This window comes from Phyllostomus hastatus, unplaced genomic scaffold (assembly GCF_019186645.2).
Source record: "Phyllostomus hastatus isolate PE091 unplaced genomic scaffold, TTU_PhHast_1.1 phas_contig_312, whole genome shotgun sequence".
Lineage (NCBI taxonomy): Eukaryota > Metazoa > Chordata > Mammalia > Chiroptera > Phyllostomidae > Phyllostomus > Phyllostomus hastatus.
Window position 1 is genome coordinate 4171700 of NW_025333849.1, and position 18234 is coordinate 4189933.

An 18234-nucleotide genomic window follows, 5' to 3' on the forward strand; every position below is an offset into this window, starting at 1 on the left:
ACTCACAATTATTAACAACCACACCTAAAACAAAACCAAAAGAAACTAAGCAAACAACTAGAACAGGAACAGAACCACAGAAATAGAGATCACATGGAGGGTTATCAACAGGGGAGTGGGAGGAGTTGAGAGCGGGGAAAGGTATGGAGAATAAGTAGCATAGATGGTAGGTAGAAAATAGGCAGGGGGAGGGCAAGAATAGCATGGGAAATGTAGAAGCTAAAGAACTTATAAGTATGACACATGGACATGAAGTAAAGGGGGGAAATGTGAGTGGGAGAGTGTGTGCAGGGTGGAGGGAAGTGAAGGGGGGAAATGGGACAACTGTAATAGCATAATCAATAAAATATATTAAAAAAAGAAATAAAGCAATTGTTATAAATAGAAGACTTTATTAACAATATAGTTTGAAAATAAACAGAACTAAGTTTTCTCTCTTCATATGAATTGTATTTATTTTTTTCATAAACATGCTTAATTAGAAATGTACAGTGAAAACAAGATAATGTTTAATAAACTTGGTTATCATGTCTCACTGGTGTGTGCCTACTGGTAACTCACTGTCTTAGTTCGTTCTCTGGTGAAATAGCAAATGTCAGCTCCAGCTGTCCTCACACACACTCTGGAATTTTAAGTCACTCTCACTGTAGCCTCCTCTCAAGCTCAGATTGTGACCACAAAGCAGGAGGGATTCCATCAGTAACTAGGCTTCTCTGCCCAGGGATTCCTCTCTGGGGGATGGGAGCAAAGTAGGGAACCCTGAGCAGCCAAGGAACACAGCTGGCCAGAGGAACACTGGGGATGAGATGGGAGATAATCTGAGATAGTGCCAGGGATGTCAGTTGGTGGTATGAACTTCTGCTCCTAGAAAGCTATATGGGCTTATCATGACTAAGAGAGCCATGGGGTGGCAAGAGGGTTGGAAGAGGTGATTCTACATCACCACAATATGAGATCCAGGGTGTAATGCTCAGATTCTGCCACGGGTTCTTATCCAATCTGGACACAACAAATAAACAGTAAAACAGTAAATTACAGTTTGGGAAATTTGTGCAAAGTTTGGGGGGAAAAGGCTAATAGTAAATAGAATTTTATTAAGGACAAGGAATCAATGAGAATATATATCAAGATACATAACCATATCTGTGGGTCAGGAAAATTCCTTGAGAAAGTGGTGTTTAAGCTGAGACTTACAAAAATGAGTTGGAGTTATCCAGGCATGGGTAAGTGGCCTTGGCAGGGAAGAACAGTAGATGTGAAGAGCTAAAACAGTAGGAGGGCTGCAGGGCAGGCACTGGGGGTCCAGGGCAATGTGTGACATTGACACAGAGTGGGGAGGGTAGCTATTCTGTAGGGGGGTGGAAAGGAGAGCAGGAGCTTCGGAGCCCAGGCTGGAGATTCTGGATTGATGCACAGGGGCACAGATAGCCATTGTAAAGTTTTAGGAAGAATGAACTGATTAGATTTGCATTTTTAACTCTTCAGATTTTTTAATACACATACACACATGTAACTTATAAAAACTCATAAATATGATCATCTCATACATGCAGATATGATTTTATAACAGTTTACTATTGACCCTTTCTCCTTTGTCTTTTTGTCTTGGTTCATTTCCTCCCTTTCTTCTCTACTCTCTATGGTCCTCAAGTCCTGCATCCGTCACCCATGTTAATAACACACTGTGGGTCCTCCTGCAGTTTCCTCTGTGTTCACATAGCCATGTACAGACACACACTCACACTGGCACTCTCTATATAAGTTCTACATCCAAACTCTACATCTAAATGGCTTTGCATTCATTTGGTAACATTTTACAAAACAGAATCATATCACAAGTTTCTGCACCTTGTTTTCCTCACTCAACTGCACCTCATAAACATGCTTCCAAGTCAATATGTAGCTAGACTTCACATTTCTAATGGGATCCTATTTTAGTATGATGCGGATGTTTCATAATAAAGTCAATGATTCTTTTAGAGATAAATAGCCACCCGATTTCCAGGATTTTGCTATTCAAACAATACAGCAGTAAATACTCTTATCCACAGGTCCTTTATATGAGTGGTTTTGTGCTAGAAAATAGCTTCACAGCAATGGAAAATTAGAACAAACATATTGCAGTTTCTACTTTTAAAATGTTACTAGAATGCTTTTCAGAAAGGCTGGCGAAATTGCCCTTTGAACCAGCAGTTCAAATGAGCATTCCCTTCTCCCTGTCAGCAATCAGTGTGATAGCTGTTTTCAAGTTTGTCTAGTCTGAAGGATGTAAAGTGGTATCACTTTGTTTCTTTGACCACCAGTGATCACGGGATTTTTTCCATTTTTGTTTATTAGTTTAGTTTCCTCGTTTGTGAATTGCTTATGCACACCTATTGCCCATTTTTCTAAAGTTGCCTTTCTATGTCACTGTGTGCAAATATTTTATACATTGTAAGACATAACCCCTGGATTGTCATTTGCATTAGAAGTCTAGAGGGCAAGGAAGGGAAGGCCTGCTTAGACATCCATTATAAGTCTGAAAACCTTGAAGCTAAAAAGGAAAAATAGACATACTTGCCAGTGTAAAAATGAAAAGCTTATTGTGGCAACAGGTACCATAAACAGAATGATTTGAAAAATTTCAAGGTTAAATGATCACTTGCCTGTAGTTGGGAAAATGGATTAGAGGGATATGGCCCAAGATGGCAAGAGATGAATGAGGAGGCTGTTTCCGAGAAAGGAGTTGAGCAGAGAGAGTGGATAGGTCTTGAAGGTTGACTGAATGTAGGGGAGCAAGTCATGGAAATTCTGAAACAAGATGTTAATTTGTTTTGACTTCTGTCCAATATGGAGGCATAGATAGATACACTCTGTGTCCTTACAACACCAAAAGGAGGACAACAACAAATGTAAAAACAAAAAATAACCAGAACTGACATAAAACCAAACTATATGGAAGTCTGACAGCCAAGGAATTAAAGAAGAAACATTCATACAGACAAATAGGAGGGGCAGAGACAGGCAGCCAGGGTAGAGAGGACTCACAGCAAGGTGGTGGCTGGAGGACTAGGCAGTCCCACATTTGCATGTGGATAAACTAGGAGTGAGACAGACCTAGAAAACTAAAAGCACTTTTTGTGGTTTTTGTTTTTCAGTCCAGAGTTTTTCACAGTTACTTAACAATGAGCTCCCCTAAGCCCCCTGCCTTTTTGAATGGAATTATTATTTCCCCAAAACAGGAGGAAGTGAGCCAGGCCTCTGTGAGCCCCTCTTTGCAGATGTGGGAAGAACTTCTCTTCCCAGCTCAGATGCTGATGTGCCTATCTCCCAGCACTCTTGTCTCCAGCCATGCTCTCTCTGGGCAAGTGTCCAGCCTGGGATCAGTCACTGTGGCCAGACAGCCATGAGCGATCACTAGATGCCACCTGGTCAGGGCCCTGGGGTCAGTGCCTATGTACTAGGGATGAGGCCCAGAGAAGGACCTTTTTTTTCTTATTCAGGACATTTTTTAATTACAAGGGAAAGACAACTACAGTGATCTAAGGCATAAAAAAAGGAAAAGAGATTATGTATATGTCTGCTCAAGAAGTCAAAGGACCCAGAGGATAAAGCTGGTTCTAGAACTGTCTGAGTCCAGGAACTCTCCCCTCCCCCATCCTCTTCCTCTCAGCTTCAACCTCCTATGTGTTGACTTCAATTCTTGGACAACAACACTCTACCAAGGGTGACTTTCTCCCTATAGCAGTCCCAGACTCCATCATTGTTGCTAGTAGACCCAGAAAATCATGTGTTCCCCTTCTACACAGTTCCAGTCCAGGCTCAGGCCCCAGCCTTCCCTGGATCCATTTAGCTCATGGTCATCCTTGAGCCAATCTCGGGCACCTCTTTGATGGGTCAAGTTGTGTCAAGGGCCTAGGGGTGGGGTTAGTCCTCCCTTTACCACAGGAAGGTGAGTTAAAGATGGGCATCTCCCCAAAATTATTTCAGTCTGTTATAAGGGAAGTGGGAGAGTGACACCAGTCAGGCAAAATTAATAGTTCCAGTATGAGCAGGCAGAGGACGCTGTGATCCAGGAGTTGTCTACTCACCCTCTAAGAACAGTTCTGCTTCTTACAATTTATCCTAAGCAGGTAATGGTTTAAATAAATTAGTATACAGCCAACAAAAAATGATGTGAGTCATATTATTGAGTGAAAAATCAGATTACAAAAATCATTTGTAGTTAAATTACAATTAAAAAATTATTTATCTTTTTGATTCTATGTAAATAGAGAGATGCTCAATGGTTTTCTAAATACTGTATCAGTAGTGTTTATTGCTATATGGTAGACTTTGTATAACTTTTACAAGTTTTTTATTTTCCTGAATTTTTACCACAAACAAGTATATTTTTATAAAATATACTTTTTAAATAAAATATAAGTATATTTTCCCTTAAAAATATACTTCGGAAAGTACAGTTCTTTATTCCTTTCAAAGAGTATTTTAATCTAATGTAAGATTCTCAGCATGGAGGAATCCTTCTTCCTCCTTTAGAATCTGTATGTCTTCTAGGAGCATCTTGGCCAGAGCAGGCTAAGGGGAGGGCCTGGAACTCCTTGTTCCTAATGTATTGTCTCTTGTCCTTGTTATGGTCAAGACAATGACCTGGGGAGGCCTGGCTTTGTGCCTGGATTTGTGCCTTCCTTTCATTTTACCAGTGGTTCAGTGCTCATGCTGTCTGGATGAGGTGGCCCAGTGCTGCAAGTCATCCTCTGATTTTCTCTACAACCTTTGGGTGCTGCCCATCTCATCTGAGTGCCTAAGACAGTAACTTTTTTAACCAGTGTCTCTCTTCCTCTTCCTCTTCCTCCCTACTTCTCTAGGTCTCTCTCTCCTGGCTCTCCTGGCTGGGTACATACTGGTCAGCTTATCTGTACCAAAATTAGCCTGAGAGCTTGGGCATTGGTCTGGAAGTCAAGAGCTCTTTTCAGTTTTACCATTGAATTGTTTTGTGAAAAAAGACACTTTTTACTTTCATTTCTTCTGTCACTATTACTGAATCATTTGTCCAAAAGTCACATGGACCTTTGTTACTACATATCAAATGTAAGTAAGCTGTGGTTTAAATTCAGTCAAGCCTTTTTGAGCAGCTGAGCTCACTTCTCAGTTGGTACATTCCAAGATTTAGCCATTTTACAGCCTACATTTCACACAAGTGTATTAAAGGAAAAGAGCTAATTTTGAAATAAAAGCCAAAAGTATAAAGATGTTTACCTTGAATCACAACATAAGGCAAATTTGTCATGTTTTTCCCTATGTTCCATCATTTAGACCACCCTCTTATTTGTGCCTTAGTTCACCTTGAACAGAGTGGAAGATCATAAAGGGTATATTTTCTAATTAGGCTGTTTGGGTAATCATAATTTTGGCAAAGACGATCTCCCAACATCTGTAGAGTGCATTCTCCACACTGCTGCCAGGATGGTTTTACTATGTTACTAAGACAGATCTTAGCAAGTTACTGCTCTGATTAAAAACATTTGATGAGTCTCCATTACTTTTGTGATAATGTCCAAATTCCTTAGCCAGCATTTCAAGGGCTTCCCCATTTAACCCCAACCTACCTCTCCTTTCCTCCCTCTTCTCCCCTTGCTGACAGCACAGCTGATGTCTCAGGGATGTTGTTGCTCCTGTTTCACAAACCTCACCCTCTCTGTGAGATCTTCATGCCTCCCCATATCAGCACGTGTGCTCTTCTTGCCACACTGACTCACTCTCTCCCCTTTATTGAATTATAATTGACAAATAAAAATTGTATATATTTAAGCTGTATAATGTGATAACTTGATACACATATATTTTGCAAAATGGTTAACAAATCAAACTAATTAACATTTCCATCACCTCATATAGTTATTTTTTTGTGTGTGGTAAGAATGCATAAGATATACCGTATTAGAAAAGTTCAAGTATACAATACAGTATTATTAATTATAGTGGTTGCTAGAGGCTGGTGGTTAGGGGAAGTAGGGAGATATACAAAGTTTCATTTCTTCAGGTGACTAAATTCTAGAGATCTCATGTACAGCCTGATGACCAACTCAATTTTAACGGTTTGTCTTCTCCACTGGATCCCTGCACTCTTTTGGAGAAGCCATTCCCAAGTCTGGCTAAGCATCGAGCTCTCGTGGCAGCTTGATAAAAATACAAAAATTCCTTATCTTCACATCAGGCCAACAGAGTGAGAATCACTGGGAGTGGAGCCCAGGAATTAATAAATTTAAGAATCCTTTCCAGGTGATTGTGATCGGCTGGCAAGCTTGGTAATCTCTGCCCCAGGACTGGCCATCACCTTTAGGGACAGTAGGGATGGAACAAGGCAGAAAGCTAAGCTACACCAAAACCTCACTTTGTGCCAGGTCCTGCTGTAGGAGCTTTTACACCCACCTATTTTATCTCAGCCACCTGGAGAAAGAGATGGTGGTATGTGTATTACTACAGATGAGGAAACCACAGCTCAGGAGCTTAGGTCCCTTGTCCTAGGTCCCCACTGGTAACAAAACCAGCTCTGCTGTCTCTTTAGACTTATATTCTTTTTACTTAATCCATGTTAATTAAAATAAATTAATATATTTTTAAAAATATATTTTATTGATTATGCTATTACAGTTGTCCCAATTTTTTCCTTCCCTTTATCCCTCCTCCATCCTGCATACCCACCCTCCAGCATTCCTCCACCTTAGTTCATGTTTATGGGCTGTACATATAAGGTCTTTGGCTTCTCCATTTTCTATACTATTTTTAACCTCCTTCTCTCTATTTTATGCCTATCAATTATACTTCTTATTACCTATACCTTCCCTCCCTATTCTCTCCCTGCCCCTCCCCACTGCTAACCCTCCATGTAATCTCAGTTTCTGTGAATCTGTTCCTGTTTTAGTTGTTTGCTTAGTTTTTGTTTTTGTTTTTTTTTAGGTTGAGTTGTTGATAGTTGTGAGTTTGTTGTCATTTTACTGTTCATAGTTTTTGATATTCTTCTATTTCTTAGATAAGTCCCTTTAACATTTCGTATAATAAGGGCTTGGTGCTGATGAACTCCTTTAAACTTACCATACCTGGGAAGCACTTTATCTGCCCTTCCATTCTAAATGACAGCTTTGCTGGATAGAGTAATCTTGGATGTAGGTCCTTGCCTTTCATGACTTGGAATACTTCTTTCCAGACCCTTCTTGCCTGTAAAGTCTCTTTTGAGAAATCAGCTGACAGCCTGATGGGAACTCGTTTGTAGGTAACTATCTCCTTTTGTCTTGCTGCTTCTAGGATTCTCTCCTTCATTTTTAACCTTGGGTAATGTAAGTATGATGTGCCTTGGTATGTTCCTCCTTGGGTCCAAGTTCTTTGGGACTGTCTGAGCTTCCTGTACTTCCTGGAAGTCTATTTCCTTTGCCAGATTGGGGAACTTCTCCTTCATTACTTCTCCAAATAAGTTTTCAATTTGTTGTTCTTCCTCTTTTCCTTCTGGCACCCTTATGATTCAGGTGTTGGAACATTTAAAGTTGTCTCAGAGGTTCCTAAGTCTCTCCTGATTTTTTTAAATTTTTGTTTCTTTATTCTGTTCTGGTTGAATGTTTATTTCTTCCTTCAGGTCCAAACCTTTGATTTGAGTACTGGTTTCCTTCCCTTCACTATTGGTTCCCTATATATTTTCCTTTATTTCACTTTGTATAGCCTTCACTTCTTCTTTCATTTTGCGACCGAACTCAACCATTTCTGTAAGCATCCTGATTATCAGTGTTTTGAACTGTGCATCTGACAGGTTGTCTATCTCCTTGTCACTTAGTTATTTTTCTACAGTTTTGATCTGTTCTTTCATGTGGTCCATATTTCTTTGTCTTGGTGCACTTGTTATATTGTAAGGGATGGAGGCTTAGGTATTCTCCAGAGAGAGGCAATCCTTTTCACTACATTGTGGTGCTGTATGTGGGGGAGGGGTCAGAGAAGGAACAATGCCCAGCTCTTGGCCGGCTTTCACTTCCTTCAGTTCCCAAAAGCAGATTGTGCCCTTTCAGGTGCTGATTTTCAGGTGTGTGGGTTTGTGTACATTCTAGGACCCTATGGGCCTCTCCAATGGACTGTCCTGGAAGACTGGAAGTTTCTCCTGCTGCTGCAATCCCCACAGTTTTTTAGTCTTGAGGTTTTGAGTCTTTAGTTTTCTGCCCTGAAATCCTTGGTGTCATGGTCTGTCTCACTCCCTGGTTGTTTGTCCTGGCTTATCAGCATGGGAATCTGGGGCTGCTGCATCAGCCAGCCCCTGCCTCACCCATGCAGTCCATCACCTTGCTGAGCATAGTCTCTGTCCTGGCTGCCCATCTCTGCTTCTCCTACCAAGCTGCATGAATGTTCCTTTAACTTCTTGGCTGTTGGACTTCCATGAAGTTTGATTTTCTGGCAGTTCTGGTTGTGTGTGTGTGTGTGTGTTTAAATTGGTTGTTATTCTTCTTTTGGTTGTGTGAGGAAGTGAAGCATTTCTACCTATACCTCCGTCTTGGCAGGAACCTACTTCTACTCTGTCACCTTGACTTTTGGCTGCTCCACTGGCTTTAATGCCCACTGAGCCTCTTCATGTGTAACTCATGGTTTCAGTGCATCTGCATGGGTGGAGGGTAGGTGTGGGGGGTTAGGTGTGTGCAGGGGTCCTCCTACTGCCAAGGCTGCCCTTCTCAGTTATTTGTTCAGGGCTGTGGTTCAGGAATTTTTTTTCTATTGTGCCTTTGGAATTGACAGTGGTATTCAAAATAAAGTTTTTTTGCTATAATGGTGCAAACTCGAGTGATGAGTAAATTTAAATGTGAAACATTCTGGGTCCCACACATTCTGCTTTCTGGGGATGAGAGAGGAAGAAGAAAGTGGGAAAGAGAGTGGGCTGTTTATAACTGCATTTCATCTCTGGACACTTACTACAGCAATGCTCTTAACCACAAGTCCTTATCAGACACCCTGCCTGTGAATTTCTGCCAAGTTGTCAATATTTTAATATTGTTTGCTTTTGGCTAGTACCAAAATATGTTATACTTTCTCTTAGGGAGAAAATTCTCAATTCTTCAGATACCTTCTTGATATCGAGGAAGTCATCCCAGTGCAATAAATACAGGCTGGCTCCTTAAAAGCCCCATCCATCCTCAGGGAGGTAGTACAGCTTCTCAAAAGTCGCAGGCTTGGGGACGCCTCCTTTTCTTAATACCAACTAGTAACATGTTTTTTCAGTCTCTTCTCACCAGAAGTTCCTCCTACTATGTGGCAATCAGATCAGTGGTGGTAAAAGTTGTAGGTGGAAATTAGGCTCTTCCATGTGATCACAAGGACAGCATTTCAAGGACCCATACAGAAGATTGTGGGATGGCAAGATGGTTTATGCATGTGAAAATAGAAGCTACCCCCTGGGTTTCCAATGTCCCATCCCCTTTTATTCCACTATGGAATATCAGGGTCAGAAGTAGAGTCAATGTCCAGATATTCTGTGCCTTATCAAAATACAGTCCAGTTAAGCATCTAGCTAGCTTAGCATGTGTTTTCCAGCTGCAGTCCATTGCTTTGCTGTGGTATTCAGTCTCAATTGTGGAGCCTGTGTGTGGAGTCCCTGTGGTCATGGTCCATGTGGCTGCTAGTGTTACAGAACAAACAAGGGGGGGCCTGGGACGATACACTATTATTGAAAGAAGGCCCCGGGTCCGTTATGTCTGCTGCCCTAGGAAAGACATCTCTCAATGCCAGAGATTCGTGAAAAGGAAAGGAAATGTTTATTTAATGCTATACTAACTTAAAGTAGTGACCTAATGTCTTTATCAAAAATCCTAAAGTCCCTAAAAACACCCACAAACACACACAGTCCTTCCTTCCTTCCCCCTTTGCCCAGTCCAGAGCAGGAAAGGAAATAGAAGTCCATGTATCTCAGGAAAGGAAATAGAAGTCCATGGCTCAGGCAGTCCTCTGGTTCTTCCTCTCAGGGCTGTGGGAGTCTCCACTCTGTCAAGGCCGCATGGTTCTCCCTCTCTCAGGGCTTCGGGAAGGGAGAGTCCCCACTCTGTCCAGGCCGCGTGGTTCTCCCTCAATGGCTGCCGTGTCTGGGTTTAAATCCCCCGTGCCAATCTTCTTCTGCAGTCCCATTTCCGACTCCTCCTACACTTGGGCACACTTGCCCTCAATCTGCTGTCTTCTCCAGCTTTTTTGGTCACCATCGTGGGTCTGGGCAGGTGTCACCCCATGTCATGGAGCCAATCTTCTCCCAGCTCCCACGCAGGCACTGTAACTCAGGGGACCTGCCTCCCAGGTCCCATCTGGGGGGGGAGGTCCCTTTCCATCCCCCTGGCCTTGAGCATGGCCATAGCTATTTAGCATATCTAAGTGACCAGCCAAAGGCTATAGGTATGTTAAATGACCATGCCATGGATTAGCTGCAAAGCTGCCCTGCATGTTCTTGCTCTTGTGTGCCCCTGCCCCCAACTCACACCTGTGGGGGAAGGGGTGAAGACACCTTAAAATCTCCTGGACACCTTGAGTTCTGGACCCCATTTCAAATGCCTACTTGGGATCCCCCGCTCTTGGCTGCACCCTGTAACACTAGGGCCACATAGCTATGGAGAGAGGACTCATGAATGCATGGGACGAGTGCAGGTCACCTGGGCAAGAAAGAGAGCTTCTTTGTTCCCCTGGGGTTATATCCAGGAACTTGGGTTTGAGATGGACCAGGTTCTTTCTTAGAATGGCCAATCAACTTCCCAAGTTTCCATGGCCTTTGGATAGGTTTACACCCCCTAGTTAGACTGACAGGCCACTATAGTCTAGCACCTTCCCCTGCATCCCACAACAATCCAGGATGGAAGGGAGGGAGCAGTATTAATTCCCTTGACAGAGCACAGTGATGTGGTCCACTGGAGTGTGAAAAGCTGTAGTTTCCTGATGAAGCAAACAAGTTCCTGCTTTCCAGTTCATTAAGTTCAGTGTCTAGTCTCTTTTGCTCCCCTTCTCAATATCTACCTAAACACCAACATAACAAAACATTTTTAAAAATGCTTAATAGATGTGAACACAAAGATATTTGGTAAAACCTGATTGAGGTTTTTAAAAAACACATTTACTTAAGTAAAACAAAGTGAGCATATTTTTTAAATATTAAGCAAATAACAAGACAGTTGATGCACAGATAACTCAAAATTTGTTCCAATGGTATTACAGTGGGCGTCTGGGAGCCTGGCCCCACAGCAAAGACAGGAGACAGTTTCTCCTTGCTCTGGGCTGATAGATGTATGTGAAAGTGTCCTAGTTTCCCCAGAGCACTAAATAGGTGTTGGGCAGTTGCACATTTATTTCAGTTATGTCAAAAATTCAAATATTGGGTTGGCCAAAAAGTTTGTTTAGTGTTTTTTTCCATATAATAGCTCTAGTAGTGTTTAGTTGTCTTTAACTGCATTTGAAACAATTCTGATAAATTATATTATGATAGCTCTCATATCAGCGTGCATGTTAAAAACATCAAAATTGGTGAATTTTTGTGTAGCCATTTTAATATTGAAGATGGAAGAAAATAAGCAACATTTGTGGTATATTATGCTTTAGTGTTTCAAGAAAGGTAAAAATGCAACTGAAAGGCAAAAAGAGATTTGTGCAGTGTATGGAGAAGGTTCTATGACTGATCAAACATGTTAAAAGTGGTTTATGAAGTTTCTTGGTACTATTGATATTGTGGCCAAATAACCCTTTGTTGTGGGTTGGTTGTCTTATTCATTGGAAGATGTTTAACAGGACCCCTGGCTTCTACTCACTAGAAACCAATAGCAAAAGGTAGCTACTCAAAATATCCAAATCAATAAAGGTATTGGTGAAATGAAAAATGTGACTTTTATTTTATGAAAAACACTAAATGGAATTTTTGGCTAACCCAAAAGTATGTACCCCTGGTAAAAGTCCAAAGTGTACCAAAATGCTATACAAAGGAAGGACTCCCTCACACAGCCCCTCCTCTGAGGCCCCCACAGCGCAGGAAATTAAATAAATGAGCTGGCAGGGAGGCTGAGTCCTGCAGTCTGATCAAATCTCTTCCAAACTGTTGGGAACAAGGAAATTAAGAACTAAATTTCACCTTAGTAAACAAGAACCACATTGTAGCTAAAAAGAAATGATAAGGGAGACATAGTACACTTAAGCAAACATCCTGTGTCGAGCAGATGCTCTCCCCTGGGTAGGCTAGATAAGCAATGCTTTGTAGTTTTTAATGAGAAAATAGGAACCTAGCTAGCTAGAGCCAGGAGATTACTAGGTTAATGAATAAACATCCTGCCTTCCCGCCTTATGCAAGAATGCTTGGTTTGAAATTCCTGTGCGCGGTCATTGTAAGCGAATTGCCAACTGCCACGTCTGCTTCTGTATAACGCTTGCTTGCCCCCTATATAAGGATGTAGTTGTAAGCACTCGGCGTGGCTCTCGTTTGCAGCTCCTTGTGGGCACTGTGTCACTGGACACTTTGAGAGTTCGCCCCTGCACAGGTTAAACTTGACCAATAAAGTAACATCTTTGATACCCTGAAAGTCTCCGATATTTGTTTTCGCGTTTGCTGGATGCTACACAAACATCAGCATTTTAAACATTGATTATTTCTCTCCCTCTCTCTCTTGACTCTGTTTCCCTGTATGTACTGTTTTTCATTTCTTTCTGTGGCTTAAATAAGAGGAAGAGGAGAAGTAGGCTGAACTTTTTTAAGACCAAGCAATTACGGTAACTTTTTTCTGTAAAGTGTACTTCTTGGCTGGCCCTGTGTGGCTTAGAGATTCCACCTAGGAGAGGCACTACAGTGCCACCTCCTGGATAATTTCTGTTCCTCCATGGTGGAGACCAAGTTGATCCCTGTATTTCCAGGTCAATCAACATATGCCCCTCTTTCCTCCCACAGTTAATTCAACACACAAGATCTGACAAATAAAAATAGAGACAGAGCTCAAGAGAAACTAGACTTGGTGCAAAACCTCAGAATCAATGGCAATACATCAAGGTCAGGTCAAAGTGGAACCATCTCTGGTGGTACTCACGCTAGAAGAGTGTTCAGGTCAAGGCTGAGCACTGCCTTCCTTTACCCAGAAGCAGAAGAGGAGAACCCAAAGCTTTCTAATGAGACCATTTCAAAAATAAACAAAATGTGAATGAAATCAAACAAGGTAGGTTTGGCTGCCCTTGGCAGCAGAAACCAAACTGGAGAGACAGGCAGTGGTGCAAAATGAAAGAGTTTATTCAAGTGCTGACCTGAGTGAATGGTGGACTCCCATCTCAAAGACCATCCTCCCTTCCTGCTCAAGTCCCCAGTTCCTGTAGGAAGAGAAAGGAGAGGGCTTTCTTTCTCTATCCAATTACCTTGCTAGCACTTGGCATGCTGGGGTCCCTTTCCATTCATCCCTTTAGCCTCTGTCCCCCCAGTGCAAGAATCTATCTCTGCACCATCCTGAACAAAGGGTGAGACTCTCCAGTGTCCCACCATGGTCCACAGTATCAGGATCAGAGAGGAGCATGAGGCTGCAGGCCCCCCAGCCAGGAAACCTGGAGGTGCAGTAGCCCTCAGCCAGTCTCCTGATGCTGGACATGGCACCTGCATATCTGGGGGAGCCAGGTGGTGTCCACAGAGTACCCCTGGATACCTGCATCCTTATGTCCTCTGTGCTGCCCCCACACAGCCAGCCCTTCCAACTGTCTATGGTAACATATGGACTTCCCATCTGGGTGAATGCCAAAGACTGAACAATTTAGCTGGCAGGTGGCGTGGAAATGTTTGTTGTATGTAACAAAAAAAATCACAGAAATCAATCTAATATTAATATTTCTACCTTAGCTTTCTTTGGTTGGCATTTGTCAGGTATTCCTTTTCTCTCCTATGTTTCATTTCCTATGTGTGACACACATTGAATGTAGGATGAAACATTGTGATCCTGAAATTATTCTTGTCCTTTTTCCCACTAACTTAGCCATGTGTAGTCAGCTATGTCCTCTAAAATGCAGCCCAGGGCAGGAAACCTATAATGCAATGGACATGGGAATCCAGAAGATATTGCTTGAATTCTTATGTTTGACCTTTCCCCTGTCTAATCTTATGATTGGGAGGACCATGACAAGTGATTGAGTTTGAGTGTTAAAACTTGGCGAAAAAATAAAAGAGACTAACTAGAGCTAAATTTTCACTAAATGTGGCCTGATAATATTCCTCTTCCAAGACTTTTCCCAGTTTTAAAGACAAAATATTTTAGGCAAATATTTAATAATTATTAGGGACCAGTTAATCAGTATCTCTATCCTGTGTGGAAGAGTGGTTGAGAGAGTGATTAACGAAGGAACAGAAATCTACAAATTTGTTGCTTACTGGGACTGTGACCAAGACTCAAATACAAAGTTGATATTAACAGAGCCTAGGTGTTAAGTGCATGGGTTTTGGCATCAGGCAGATCTGAGAGCTAATCTCAGGCCTGCAATTTACTAGACTCCTTAGCAAAACTCCATCAGCATCAGTTTCCTCACCTGGATGGAGGCAATAATTCTACTCCACAGGAATTTTGGAAGGACAACACAAGAAAAAGTACATGTTCTACTTTAAAACTAGACTCTTGGTTCATTTGGATACTATACAATGTAGCAATACACAATACAGGATATTTTGATTAAGTCACTCAGAATCATTGTACACCAGCAGCAAAGTCAAACAAAATTCAGAGCCAAGTTAATAAGACTTGTGCTTGGTGACTAGGGAATCAGAGCACTGACAAAACCCCATATACCCTCACTTTTTGACCATTTTTCCTACAGATGTACTATCATCCTCCTACTTTGGGGACATAATGTTTTCCTTAGATATATTAATAATGTTTATTTATTTATATGTAGCCTTACATCATATTGTATTTTCTTGAGGTCACATCAAGGTTATCTTGTTGAGCTTTTTAGATTAACAAATTTCCCTCAGTACATATTTACCATCAAACCTGAGGGTTTATCTCATACTCATATACTTTTAAATTCATGATGACCAGCCACTTCCAAAGCATTAAATTTCTAAACTTAACCAAGAATTTGGCCTGTATAACTTTGTATATTATGAGATATCAAAGGCATTTATTACATGTGTAGTTACTTAGATGGTATGCCCTAAGGCTTTAAAAAATATTGTTTTATTGATATTTCATTGTTCAGTTGAAGCCTTTGTATATATTTTATCAGTGACACAAAAAGAATAAGGTAACTTTAGAATGGGTCTTGTGTGGGCCTAAAGATTACAGAGAAGCTAGAGGGAAGGAGGAGAGAAGTTTAAAAATACAATGCTACTCCTGCCTCAGGTGGTTTCCAAATATATATGGTTTTGATATTTCAAAATCATCAAATGAAAGAACACCCATTCCAGAGACATGAGCCCTGTAACTGGACATAATATTTAGTTTCAGTCAGTCAGCACCCAGGATCTGCCTCTTATGCTGACATTTCAGAAGCACTGTGAAGAATGCCTACCTCTGGGTCTAAGAGACCAGAGTTGGACACATAGATGGCATCCTGGGTGTGTGGACCCAACCCCATTTAATTTACCATCTAAGCCAGGAGGGTTTAGTCAAGATTCTGTTACTGAGCCAGTGCAGCTTCTTGGGGAGCAGCCATTCAGAAGAGGAAGAAATTGTTTCTGTCAGCTGCCCAGTGGAGCAGGTCAGACTGCTGCGTAAAGTAGACTGGGCATTCCATCTCTTCTCTTGGGAGTGGCTCTGAATCCTCACATGTCAGGTGACAGACATGTCTCAGAGAAAAACACTGTGTTCTGCCAGAAACTACTGTGTGGCTCTGTGAGCCTTGAGCCAACACTCTGTACATAGGATCTCCTCTTTCACTGAGGCTCACAAGCTCAATGTGTCCAAAACAAGAATCATGTCCACCTCTCCAAACCCCTTCTATCTGTGCTTCTTGTTCCAGTCACTAGTACCACCATTATCCATCCAGAATCATGGACATCTTTTTTGACTGGTCCCTTCCCTCACGCCCACAGCAAGCCATCAAGTTTATACATTTGCCCTCTGACTTTTCTGAAATCTATCTGCTCCTCTCCATCTGAACTCCAAAGCCCTAGTTAAAGTAGCACTCATCTCTCTCCTGGAGAATTCCGACACCTTCCCAACTGGTCAGCCACATTCACTGTCTCTCCACACACTCTCCACCCTATTCCAGGGTGATATTTTCAAACACAAATTATGTCACTGCCCTGATGAAAGCCCTCTACAACCTACCACTAGTCTTAGGATACAGATCAATATATAGTTTCAGTGTGAGATGGCCTTTGCCTCATCTTGGGCCATACAACCTCCCCCAAATCTTGACAAACCAGCCCTGCTGGCTTTCTTCTTGCCCATGCTCCCTCTTCCCACAAGACATTTGTACCTGCTGCTCCCACTGTTACAATAGGACATTCTCAGAATCACCCCCCTTTTATCTTATTGTGGCAAAATTTACATAACATAAAATTTAGCATTTTAATCATTTAAGTATACAGTTCAGTAGCATTAAGTACATTCACATTGTTGTGCAAAAATGTGGAACACTCTATAAATTTGAATGTCATTCTTGCACAATGGCCATGCTAATTTCCTCTATATTGTTCCAATGTTAGTCTACATGCTGTTAAAGCAGGCATCCACCCCCTTTTGACTGTGAAGTATGGCTCATTCTATAGATCTCAATTTAAAAGTCACTTTAAAAGATTTCCAAAACCCTGCCCATCACCCTTCACACACCCTCTTGGCTGCTTTAGCATCCAGCATGAGTAAAATGGTTGCTTGCTATCTGTCTCCCTCACTGATTGTGATCACCATAAGGGCAGAACTCAGGGCCTAGAGGATTGCTAAGCACATAATAGGAGCTCAGCACATCCTAGTTAAATGAATGATTGAATAAAAGAATAAAGAAATGCAATTTTATAAGTAGTAAAGCCTACCTTTAATATTATTGCAGAATATTAAGTTGTTCTGCATTGTGTTGAATTTTGTTCCACAGTGGAATCTAGGCTTCACCTTTGGAAAATGAAAACTATTATGACATATTTTTTTTTATTTTTCAAAAAAAAATTAATTTAGACTTTACCTCTCATAAAAGAGGAAAAATACCTGATAGTCTTTAAAGAGTATGTTTTCTTTTGACTTGATTCACCAAGGTTTCAAAACTATTGACTATTTACTCAGACATCTGCAGCAGTTTGTAATTTCTAAAAACTAATGTAAAGTAGAGCTCATTTTAATTAACTTGCAAGACACTCAGCTTGATCCTGCCCACTATGTCTGTAGAGAAACTCCCACCACCTGTTGAGGCTGACAGTGGTGTCTAGAGATGGCTTTCTCTGGAATATGAGTTGTACATGGAGAACGTCTTATCCTTGACTCCGAGAATCCCTGCTATGATCCAGATAGGCTGCATCTGGGCTTTCATGGTACCAAAGACTCCACCCCTGAGTTACAGCAGGAACAGCTGACATACATGACCCTTTATACTTGATGTGTTTTTCATAACACTAGCAGCTAAAGATCATCATTGTCATCAACAACAACAACATCCTAATTTTGCAGAGGAAGGGATGACATGGAGAGGTCAAGCAGCTGGCCTAAGATTCCTCAGCCAGGCAACTGCTTTGGATGCCAAAACACTGCTCTTTTCACTCCATTTGTCTCCATGTCATTAACCACTGTATTTTTAGAGGCAACTTCTATAACGGCACCCTTGAAGTAGTATAAATAAAGAGGTTCTGGCTGCTTTTTCCCATGTGCACAGCCATGGAAAGTAGAAAGAAATGTGGCTGGTGGTTATATGTTCTTTAATGTGACTGTACACTTAGCACTTGACTGCACACTCTGTGATTAATCAGTGAGTGTGTGTTGACTCCCTGGCTGATCAAAAATCTGAGAGGAGGTATTACGTGATGATTCAGACTGCCCGATAAAACACAAAAACCTAAAAGCCCTGAGACTATGAGCTGTCCCCAGGCTCTGTCTCCACTGAAGACAGTATCCTTATACACACACAGTCTGGGAGCTGGTTCTTGCCCTGGTTTTCTAAAAAGTTTCACTTAATCTTGGGGGAAAAGTTAGGATGCCCTCTGCTTCTAAGAATAGGCTCTGGTAGGCTAAGTCCCTCAGGTTTTCTCTAAATCCTGGCTGGCCCTACCCTCTTCATGGAGAAAATGGTGAAGAACACACTGATCTCTTGGATCAAAATGAG

The 18234-nt window shown here is 41.6% G+C and overlaps 1 non-coding gene across 1 annotated transcript; it reads right to left on the bottom strand.

The window, feature by feature from the left end:
• Positions 1 to 16553: 16553 nt before the first annotated feature.
• LOC123819486 lies at positions 16554 to 16656 on the bottom strand. The gene has a single exon (XR_006785816.1). It is a non-coding gene; the product is annotated as a U6 spliceosomal RNA (small nuclear RNA).
• Between the last annotated feature and the right edge of the window lie 1578 nt (positions 16657 to 18234).